Source organism: Alligator mississippiensis, chromosome 9, assembly GCF_030867095.1.
Source record: "Alligator mississippiensis isolate rAllMis1 chromosome 9, rAllMis1, whole genome shotgun sequence".
NCBI classification, from domain to species: Eukaryota; Metazoa; Chordata; order Crocodylia; family Alligatoridae; genus Alligator; species Alligator mississippiensis.
The window spans coordinates 29633515-29643078 of record NC_081832.1 but is presented as its reverse complement, the minus strand read 5'-3'; the positions used below and the strand labels follow the sequence as shown (position 1 = coordinate 29643078).

Below are 9564 nucleotides of genomic sequence, written 5' to 3'. Positions count from 1 at the left end.
TCAAAACAAGTCAAGACTTCCTCTTCCGGGACAAAAGTTAATCTAGCTCGAGAGACTTAGTCAGCCTTGGGGGGCGCGGCCTTGGGGCTGCTCGGGATGACGTAAGGGCGGAGCGGGGCAGGGCGCTTTCAGACCCCGCAGCAAGTGTTAGTCCCACAGACCCACTCCGCTGTCAGCTCGGCGCCGGGGAGCGCGCGCCCTGCTCCCCCGGGGCTGCTCCGAAGGGCTCGCCCCTGATCAGAGCTAACGCAGGGCTCGCGCTGCCTGTCGGGGCATCAGCAGCTCTTCCCGGTTAGGTAAGGGCACAGGCTGCTGCAGGCCGCGGGGGCTGCACGACGAGACGCTTCAGCAGCGGGGTCGAGGAGGGCCCGTTTGGAACAGGAGCTGACACTTTCCTGCCGCGTTTCTGGAAGAGCCGCCGCTCACCAGTTTAAGCATAAGACAAAGAAACGACAGGAACTTTCCCTGAGTTGAGACCTAACAGACCTTTATAAGTCTTACACGGGCCTCGGGGAGCGTCTCCCTGCAGCTGGCCTGGAGTCCAGAGTCTCTGGGGTCCTCAGCTCTTGGCAAGTAGGGCGGAGGGCTACGGGTCTCATTTTTGCTTGCTCTTTTATGGGTGATGTATTCCCCTTCCGCCCTTGGCTGCCTTGACTTCTGTCTTTTGCCCCTGTCAGGAAGTCTCCTGATCTGGTTTTCATTCCAAGGAATGTTTATCCCTGATTTGCCAGGTTTTATCATTTTAATGGCACTGGTCTTGCTTCCCACTTCAGCCCCATTGGCTTCCGTAGGTCACATAGGTTATCTACTCAAAAATTTCCCATTGGCTATAGAATTAGTTTAAAGGGCCCAAATTGTTGCAGCTACATCATGCCATTTGCCAACACGAAGTGGTCAACATTTGCATATTACAGCTGCCTGTCCTACCCATGCTTTCTCTTTATGGCTCAGTTTCCTTCTAGTAGCTGGCCATGTAGGTGTATAAGGTTCTTAGAGGTCAAGACTTAACAATTTTGTCTTTTGAGAACTTTTAGATCTGGAAGCCCCAGGTTCAGTTCTGATGCTGATGTAATACAAGTGAGTGGAAGCCTGAATGGGATTTGAGCTTGCAGCTCCAAATTTCAGGAAGACCTTTGTGGCTTATGTCATGCCCAGAGCTCTGCATTAATGAAGGGACTTCGTTTGGATTGCAGCAGCTTGGATCTTTATTTAAGTGCACTATACTGTATTGCCTGCTGCAATACAGCTGCGTGGTGTATTGTGGGCTCAGAGTTGTTGTGAAACTCCCCAAGCTTGTGGAGCTTCCTTGAAGCTTCCTGATGTCACCCTCCAAATTGCCACCCTCCCACCGCACCATAACTCCGGTTCCAACCTGCAGGTTATATGGGGTCAAAGGGAGGGTGTAACATAAGAGGTGTGTGCAGAGTTAATAATAATTAGCTATCTTAGTGTGAAAAAAATCTCTTCTTTACCTGAAAAGGAATCTGATGCTCAAATTAGTTATTTTTTTACCCTCCTAGGCCATGCCCACACATAGTGTGGACGTTTGGTTCCATGAGGACAACCAGCGGCGGCGCACCTTGCCATGGTGCCCAAGGAATGGGCCATGCAAGTTACCCCAGGGGCAGTAGGGGAGGTTGGGGCCAGTCCTGGGAGCCTCCTGGGGCTGCAGTAGCAGCAATTCTGCCTTTGCGGAGCCTGGCTGGAAGCTGCAGTGCAGCTCTGGGTGGCCCAGCTCCGGTGGCATGTGCTGCCCCCATGTGTGTTGCTCTGTTTTTATTCTCTGTGGGTTTTTTTGGCATATCCAGGGGTCAAAAAACCCTCTGTTCTACTCCCTTTCAGCTTGGAGAACAACTGAACGTGTGGTATGTGGCACTGCCAACATGTCTGTTTTGCCACATACTGCACGGTTGCACTTGTCTGTCTGGACATGCCATAGAGTCCTAGGAAGAGAATCATTCCAACTGAGCCATTTACAGCCTAAACTGCCCATAAAGGTGACAATATTTGGATCTTGGGGAGCACTGGATTTGCAGCTGAATGAAGGCTTTAACCTGTGGCTAGCAAAAGCTGCTGACCACAAGGCAGAATGATATCTAAGCCAGCCATTTGCTTATGCTAAGTAACCATCCTAACTGTGTCAACCATTTTCTGATAAAAAGCAGCAAGTGAGTCTGTGTGAGTCTGTGAATGAGGTGAAGCTTTAGAAATGTGGAAGATGGTACAAAATGAGACAGAAAAACAGATTGGAATATGAAAACAACACATAATTGGTAACAGAATCTGAGATGAACATATGTGAAAAGGTGAATGGTGATTGGTGAAGAAGCCTCCAGAAGCTTCCAGGTTTTGGTCAAAGTCCACCCATTGACAGAAGAAGTAAAATCAAGGTCTTGGACATGCACTCATAGCGAAGAGACATGTAAATGAATAAAATGCATAGGCAATTCCATGTTAATGAAACAAACACGAAACAGAGGCAGAGCTTAAGATAGGAGGAGAAATGGGTGGAACAAAAGGAGGGACAGAGGTGGAATGAATGTTAATGAGCATGAATCAAGGTGTATAAAATGTGGAAAGAACTATTGTTTGTCGCAGGTCCCCGGTTTGCTGGGTTTTTGGGACCTTTACCCAAAGCTGTCTCCATTCTGAATAAAGCTGTTGCAAGCAATGTGTGCAAGTAGTGTTTGCTCCCTGCTTGCTCTGGCTAAAATGAGTAACAGGACCTATGAGTGATTGGATCATCATCTCCCTAGTCATTGGGCGCCATGTAGAGTTGGGTTCTAATACTGCCCAGTGTTTATCAAGGCTTGTGGTATGAGAGCTCTCTCTCCTTGGGCTTATGCAGGCTTTCACGCTAAAAGTATGCAGGACTGTTACCTGAGCATAGTAATGCAGGGGTATCCCACTTCTTCAGCTTGAAGGGAAAAATATTTCAAGATGTTAAGGGGCCAGAGTCAGAAGGGAAGATACAATTTACAGCTGTTTCTACCTTCAGTTACCTCTTGCCTCCTGAACCTTTGAAATTGGGAGCGTAACAGCAGTAGAGGTTTATGCTATCAACATTTGTGTCCAAAACTGCTCACCTATCTTTTCAAAGTACAAAATGTGCTTGGAGAAGAATGTGTTGAACTGCTTTTTGATTCCCACTTTTATGAACCTAGCAATCGGAAATACACTTGTCTGTTTCTTCTCAAACTGACCCTTGGGAAACTGTTGTCCTCAGTCTGAAACCTGTTTCCTTTCCTAGAAACCCAGTCCTGCTTTTATAAATCTAGTGTCGCTGGACTCAGCCCATCTACACTTCTGCATACCCTCCTCTTCTATGAAGGCTACAGGCTTCCAGTCTTATAGTCTCTCACTTACCTCAAAAGGACCACCAACCCAAAATTGGGATTTCTATTCTCATGCAGCCTCTTGTCAAATCTCACAGATACAAGAGAATCTCATATTTCATTTAAACAAATAAATGTCTTTTGTCGTTGCAAAGCTTAAAAAAATGTGGCTTCTGAAGAACCCAACACAAAGAGCAAATGAACAGAGCCACCAGCTTATTTTAAACATTTCATGATTTATATACCAGTTTCTTGATTTTGTAGGATCTGACTTATGGATTTGAACACTAAACATAGAATCATGGAGAAGTAGGGCTGGAAGGGATCTTGAGAGGTTATCTAATCAAACTGCCTGCCTGGGGTAAGATCATACCTAGCCAAACCATCTTATAGAAATCTATGGTTGGTGACATTTGGGACCTATTTCCAGTTGAGAATAATGTTCCAATACATGTATTCTTTTAAACACAGCCATAATAAGACCTAAAGTCATGACTTAACTGCTTCTGGCCACGAGCCCCCTCCCCCAGGCTCCCCACGGGTGCCCTGCCTGCACCAGCTTTGGCCCTTTAAGAAAAAAACAAACAAGATAAGCCCTGGGACTCACCGCTCCTGCAGCAGCCTCAGAACTTTGGGGGCTCGTGGAGAGCCCCCCACGTGGTAGGGGGCAGAAGGGATTGGCCCCCCCCAGCAGGAGTGGTGAGTGTAGGGTTTTTTCAGGGGGTTTTTTCCTTAAAGGGTCAGAGCTGGCCTGGGCGGGGCATCCGTTGTGGGGCTGGGGAGCGAGGGAGGTCAGGGGGCTTGTGCAGAGCCTCACATGTAGCATGGGGCTGTGGGAAGCAGTGGGGATTGCCCCCCCACTTGGCAGCACCTGCTGAGTAGGGGATTTTTTTTAAAGAAGTGCCGGGAGCTGGGGTGGGTGGGGCAGCCATTGCCAGACTGGGAGAGCAGGCGGGGGATGGGCCTGCCCTGACTGATTTGGAGATTCAGCTGAATCGAATCGTGACAGTGATTCGAATCACTGAATTGAATCACAGAGGTGGGCAATTATTTTATGTGGAGGGTTGCTTAATGAGTTTTGGTTAGCTGTTGAGGGCAGCATGGGTGGATCCGTCCCTTGACGGTTGGTCTGTCCCCCAGTCACCATATTGGGACTGGAAGTCCCACCCCAACCCCTGACCTTTGCCACCAGAAGCCCCTCCCCTTGTCCCTGGAAGTACTCCTTTTGTGGGGGAGGGAGCTGCAATCTTGAAATCAACCCCCCTCCCCATCATATTAAAAAAAAAAAATCTACTATAACTTACTTTAATTTTATTTAAAAATATTTTTGTACTGATTTATGCATGTTTGTGAAATGTATCTAGAGGTGATTGCATAATAGCTCAAAATACAGTAAAGAATCACAGAGGTGGGCTCAGCATGAATGAGAATGATTGGGAATAATTGAAATACAATGAAATACAATGGTAGCAGATCTCTACCTGACTGGGCCATCACCTCACATTGATTCATCCAGGAACCACGGACCTCACCCAGGAACAGAGACAAGACCAGCATTTGAAAGACAAAAGACCCTGCAAAACCAGCAACTCTCACCATTACAGACACCTGAAACTGCACATCCCTGCATGGAGCGCACATGCTTAGTTTGCCAAGGGCTGACCCATGCCTGGGCATGCCTCCTGTCACTAGGGTCACACAAGGTATGCCCCTATACCCAGTGGGACGTCCTCTCCATCTGGACCAGCACCATGCCACACCACCTATCCACCCCAGAGGCCCTGCCAGCGAACCCCTCTGGACAACACCTACTGGACAAGGACCCCTTTCCAGCCTGGATAGGTAGATATTACCTGCACACCTCCTTCTACAATTTGGATTCTCTCTCTCTCTGTCTCTCTCTCTCCTCCTGGACTTCAGTGGACTTCAGCCCCTGCATCAAGCCTCTCTAACCCCTGCTGCCATTGTATGTGCATGTGTGTGTGTGTGTGGGTGCAAGAGAACCAATCTGACATTGTGTAACCATCTCCCTTGTTCAATAAAACCACTGTCATTTGCAACCCTGAGTTGTGTCATGTTTTACTGAATCCCAGTCCCTTCCTTATCTTAAATTCCAGCCTCATTCTCTCTCTCTCAGCTCTAGCCCCCACCCCTCTCCACTAGTTTCCCAATCTCCTCTCAATTCCTACTGCCTTTTCCCTGTGACTTTCTGCTGCCTTTCTCTGCTTTCCTGCTGCCTGCTGCTTTTCCTGTGATTTTCTGCTCTCCATCTCTCTGTTTTCAGGCCTCCCCCACACCTTCTGTAATCCTCCTCCTCCCCGCTGCAGCTTCCTAGCTCCTCTTAGCTGTCCTGCAGTTTTCTGTAGCAGCTGGAGCCTTTCTCCAGCTTCCAGCACCTACTGCCGCTCCCTGCAACTTCTCTAGCTGCCCCGGAGCCATCCTCTGGCTCCCCACACCCAGAGCCCCTCTTTAACACCCACACTTTCCCTTAGTCCCATTTCCCCCTCTCCCCACCTACCTTTTCAGCTCCCCCGTAGCTCTGGCTCCAGTCGCAGCCACTGTGCTGGCATGCTTCCCTGTTCTGCAGGCTTTGGGCATTGTCAATTAAGCTAAAGTTACCCCCGAACCTCAGTTCTTCAGCCCAGGCCCCTGTAGTCTACCAGTTCTAATCCCAGTCCTGGTAACTTGAACTCCCTACACTTCTACTTTCTTACCTTAACCTTTCCCCAGGTATCCCAAGTACACCAAGCACATGCATACATACACATTACAACATTCAACTTAGGAACTCACCTGTGTATATGTGTAGGTGGGTGGTATGTGTGTAAATTAGTGACTACACATATATATACATATATAGAGATCAGTGTGTGTGTGGTATATGAATTAGTAATCCACGTATGTGTATTGGATGTAATCCACGTATGTGTATGGGATGTGCAGGTGTTGGTAACTGGTAACTGATTGTGTCTAAATTTGGTGTGCGTAGCATGTATGGGCTTAAACTGGTGATAGGTGTGCATGAACCTAAACTAGTTATTTTGAACATGTGTGTATCTGAGTTGCTAGTGTGAGGGTGTGTGTGTGTGTGTGTATATGCATATCTATCTATCTATCTACAGATAGATATACATATTGCATTGCGTACATGATATATGAATTAGTGGTCTTTGTCCAACTTTTGGGGTGTATAGTGCATGTGCTTAAATTGGTAATAGGTATGCATGTGCCTAGGCTAGTTTGAATGTGCATGTGCCTGAGCTGGTAGTGTGCGTGTGTATGCACCTAATTGATTTGTGTGATTGTATATGTGTAATTGTGTTACACCCTCCTGTCTAACAGCGCAATATTGAAATCCTGAGAGTTGGCCTGACCCCTTGCCAGGGCAACAAGAGAGAGAGTGGTTTTCTTGTGAGAAGTGTGCACAGACAGGTAATTGCATATTTTTGTCTTTGATAGATTGTTGTTGTACATTCATTCTGGTATGCAGTTGCTGTTTGGTTTCTCCTACATGCTTTCCATCGAGGCATTTCGTGCACTGAATGAAATATATTACATTTCAGGAGGTGCAGGTATAAGATCCAGGAATGGTGATGGTTCTGCTATGGGTTGTAGTTATTGTAGGAGTGATGGAGATGTGTTGGCAGGTTTTACTTTTTTGTCCTGGCATGGTCTGGATCCATTTGGCATGTTTTGGGTCATAGGAAGTTTGCTTGTGGTGATGAGGCTGGTGAGATTTGGTACCTGTTCAAAGGCTAGGATAGGTGGCTTTGGAAAGATCTCTTTAAGAACTGGTTCTTCTAGTATGGGTTGCAACTGTTTGAGGACTTTCCATATAGATTCTAGGGAAGGATGGTATGTCATAACTAAAGGTGTGTGATTCGTGGGGATTTTCTTTTTGTACTGCAGCAATTCTTCACGTAGTACCTGGGTGGCTCTTTCAAAAGTACAATCTGATTCTCTGGAGAAGTGTTCTTGTTGGGTAAAAGCCTTTTTGAGATTAGTGAGGTGACAGTTGTAGGTATTCTCCCCAGTGCAAATTCAGTGGCATCAGAGAACTTGGCTGTATATTACAGCTTTCTTGGTGTGTTTAGGGTGTGTGACAGGGTGCCATCTTTGGTTGCATTTTTTTTCTTTCTTATTTTTTTTTTAATAGGCTGGTGAATGTGCCCCCATCAAGTCTTGCTGAATTTTTCTCTCCTGGGGATCAGATTCCCCCTCCTCCCCCCCCCCCCCCCCTTTACCCACCTGTCACGACTTGATGTTACTTGGTTCTTAAAAAGGAGGGAGGCTGATGCACAGGTTCCCAGACAGGCTCAAGGCTCACCACCTGTTGCATAATGAGCTGTTGCCTTTAGGGCAAAATGCATGCTTCTACCTCCCCTTGACATGCCCCATGCCTCACAGATGTTTTATAACTTTCTCTTTATGTTGGGGTCTCTCTAGCTAGGCCTGTCAGTCAAAGACCCACTAAGCAGGGCTTGACACCAAGGCTCTAGCTCTCTAACTCGCTTGGGTTCAAGGCCCTCCGTTCCATACTCTCCATGACATCAAGCCTACTGACCCTTCTGCACTGTGCCCCTGTCGCACCAGGCTGTTGAGGCCTCAGCCCCCTCTGGCTTTACCCCTTTTTCTGTAGTTAGGGCCATTCACCTAAGTCCACCGACTGGGACCTGGCTTCAAGGCTCCTATCTTCCTTTCAAGCAGCTCTGGGCTCGTGGCCCTAGTGCTGCACCCCTAGTGCAGCAGGGCTTCTTGATCCCTCTATCACAGCACCTCTCGACACTAAGGAGGCATCCTCCTCCCCTACAGCCTCAGCCACAAACTACCAGCATTTAACATTAAATGTAAACCATAGGCCCCTATGCCATTTAATGAAAATAAAAAAATAAGAGAGGCAAAGTGCCCACTTACATGTGATCGTGGTTCTGTCTCATGGCATGGCATATTCTTCCCAAGGAGGCTGCCACAACTGCTCCATAGTCATCAGGAGTCTCCCTCTCTGCTGTCTTCTCTGCTTGAGGTTTATATGGTTCTGACCTTCCCCTTCCTGTCATCTGACCAGCAGGCAGAGCTCGATCCTAAACCCCTGCTCTACTGGCCGGCTGCACCTGGAAGGTTCTGAATTTAAAGGGGCCACCCTGTTTCTTGGTAACAGGTTAGAGTTCCCTGTTACAGAGTGATTGCTGGTTATGTTGGTCTGTGGGTTTTATGTATATTGTGGTTTGTATTTTACCATTCTGGATATTGACCACATATTAGTGTCTAAAAGGGAAATGTTGGTGCTGGAGTATTCAGGCGATAGTCTGATGGAGGGATGATGGTTATTGAATCTGTGGTGGAAATTAATGTGGAGAACTGGAAGGATATTTACAATTCTTCTGTCTCAAGGAATATTTACAATACCAAAACAAATCCACTTTCAATAACAATCCACTGACAACACCGAGGAAAAGATTAACACTAAAAAAATCCAAAAAAACATCAAATTGGACGCCTAACAATGGATGAAATTCATACCTCGACCTCTATATTGACTGCTTCAGGGAAAGAATGAACAATGAAATAATCAACAACAAATAGCACCACAACAACCTCTCCCTCTCAGAGACAAAGTATGCACTCTGAGCCCATCAAATCCGCAGAAACGCGGGTAGGAAGATGAGGCCTTAGTTATCTCGATCACGTGGCCATAATGGAGAAGAGAACGTAAGGGGAAATGGATTAATTTTGCACAACTAGTAAAGCTAGCTCAGCATGACATTCACCAACCCGATGCATTTTGATCCCATCATGCTGGGACTATGGCTTTAAAGCTTCCCCTGACCTGAGTAGCAGCATCATAGACTCTCTTTCATCTGCTTCTCTGGCACACTTTCAGGGTATGAGCTGACAGACTGTTTCCACTTCACAGAAGTGGACATCATAGTCCAGTTGCCCTATGACCCTCCAGAAGAGCACTGATCCCAAAATCTAAAGTGGCTTAAGTGCGCTTTCCCAGAGCTCCAAGCTTGTAGGCATTCTGGGTTTACAGTTCAGCTCTTCAGAGACACTCAGCAGTTAACGCAGACAAACACAAAAAGTTCAGAAGGGTTCCAAAGAAGCAGTCACTTTATTTTACCTAGCATTAAAGCTCTAGATAAAACATCTGTACATATTGCCCCACTTCTAGTTCATTACTCTGGAATGTTCATGCATTTCTGTCAGATGCCTCTAAGGAGTCCAGAAT

At 46.9% G+C, this 9564-nt stretch overlaps 1 long non-coding RNA gene across 1 annotated transcript; it reads left to right on the top strand.

Moving 5' to 3' along the window:
• Nucleotides 1-14: 14 nt before the first annotated feature.
• On the top strand, nucleotides 15-5401 carry LOC132252441 (uncharacterized). Its single transcript, XR_009464357.1, has 2 exons — nucleotides 15-296; nucleotides 1521-5401. It is a non-coding gene; the product is annotated as an uncharacterized LOC132252441 (long non-coding RNA).
• The last annotated feature ends 4163 nt before the right edge of the window (nucleotides 5402-9564 follow it).